The following is a 253-nucleotide window of genomic DNA, read 5'->3' as shown; positions in this document are numbered from 1 at the left end:
GCCCCGTCGAGGTCATTGGTGATTACATCACGTTCCTCGGTTGACGAGAAGTCAGGGAACGGACATGGGGTCCGCAAGGCACGAGCAGGGCTCGTATCACGCCGCTGGCGCAGCTCGCCTTCCTCGTCATCCTATGCGGGAAAGGAGTCAGACTCGTATTCGACGACCATCACATCCTCAACGAGGTCACTCGTCATTGATAGCGCGCGCAAAGCGCGACGCTCGTGCTCATCGAGCCTAGGATGTACATCTT

This window comes from Plasmopara halstedii (assembly GCF_900000015.1).
Source record: "Plasmopara halstedii genome assembly, contig: Scaffold_470, whole genome shotgun sequence".
In the NCBI taxonomy this organism is placed as follows: domain Eukaryota; phylum Oomycota; class Peronosporomycetes; order Peronosporales; family Peronosporaceae; genus Plasmopara; species Plasmopara halstedii.
Note: the sequence above shows the minus strand (reverse complement) of the source record.